This window comes from Cyprinodon variegatus, unplaced genomic scaffold (genome assembly GCF_000732505.1).
Source record: "Cyprinodon variegatus isolate N-32 unplaced genomic scaffold, C_variegatus-1.0 Scaffold1055, whole genome shotgun sequence".
NCBI classification, from domain to species: domain Eukaryota; kingdom Metazoa; phylum Chordata; class Actinopteri; order Cyprinodontiformes; family Cyprinodontidae; genus Cyprinodon; species Cyprinodon variegatus.
Genome location: NW_015151508.1, coordinates 12,053 through 13,370, shown reverse-complemented (window position 1 = coordinate 13,370; position 1,318 = coordinate 12,053).

The window sequence follows — 1,318 nt, the reverse complement described above, 5'->3', positions numbered from 1 at the left end:
CAGACAACTTTCAGATTTAGCAGGTATTCATTCTATATTCACCTTCTTTGTCTCTCTAAACATGAGATGCTGCCAAGGAAACTTCCTGAACATTGTTGGTGTATTTTCACTCCGTTTTAAACATCAACTACATTAAACTAGATAGCCCCTCAATCTGTGCCCATTATGAACCCTTTATGTGACTTTTTTTTTTTACATCAAATAACATAAACAGATCTGACTTTAAGCATGTAAGAACTAAAAAGCAAAACTACCACAAACTATTAATGCATAAAATGCTAATTATGGAGGTAACTAGTATATTTTACTGATTGAAATGTGTCCAAAAAGATAAACCTCACCATAAGGAAGTCATAGTTGAATGGATTTGGATTTTTTTTTTTTTTTTTTAAGTAAACTTTATGCTTTTTAAATGATCATGATCATGAGTGAGGTAGAGCAGCAGCAAGCATAAGAATAATAAACCAAAATTAATTTAAAAAAACCATAAACGTCAGAAAACAATATAAATAAACAACATTGCAAAAACACCCAGGACGCTGATGGTTTTATCATGCGTAATAATTCAAGCTTGAGCTGGCTCAACAATTATTCAATGATTAGTTCATTATATGGGCCTTTTTTTCTGTGCAAAATGTGATTACAATACATTACACCAGCTTTATACAAAATGTGTTCACAGTCCATCCCTGCTGCACCCCTAAAACTGATAAACTAAAATCGCCCATGCTTCATGCTTCACCTTAACCCAAATTAAAGCGTAATAGCGACCGATATAAGAGCTCTAATCATATTCATGCTTATGAGCACCTCGTGTGTCTAACCTTGGAGTCACAGCTTCATCAAACTCCACCAGTTTTTCAGGTCACAGATAGAGTACACCAGAATCAGAGCTGTTGATTCTCACCTCTGATTCTGGTTTTATTGTTATAGTTCAGGAATACATAATTGCTTTAATCATGTATAATCTCATGTATAATCTCTTTTAGGTTCCTGTGAACCATAAATGTCTCACTGGGTTTGGTTCATAATTAAATAGCTGTTAAAGTAAATAGCATGTCTTCTTCTGAAGCCTTCTAATGTTGCTATCCCAAATGTCAGATCAGAGTCCACAGTCCTTTCTGCAGCTCAGTGTAGTGTGAAAAACTAGACAGTCCAGTCAAATAAACGGAGATTGATGGATTTCACTCAGTCTGCATTTTATTATCTATGCAAATAAAAAGAGAATATAGAAAGACATACGGTAATATCCAGCCCTGCTCTGGCTAGACAATGTTTGTCTCACTAATTTAAACCCTGCAGAAAGGCTGTTAAGGTC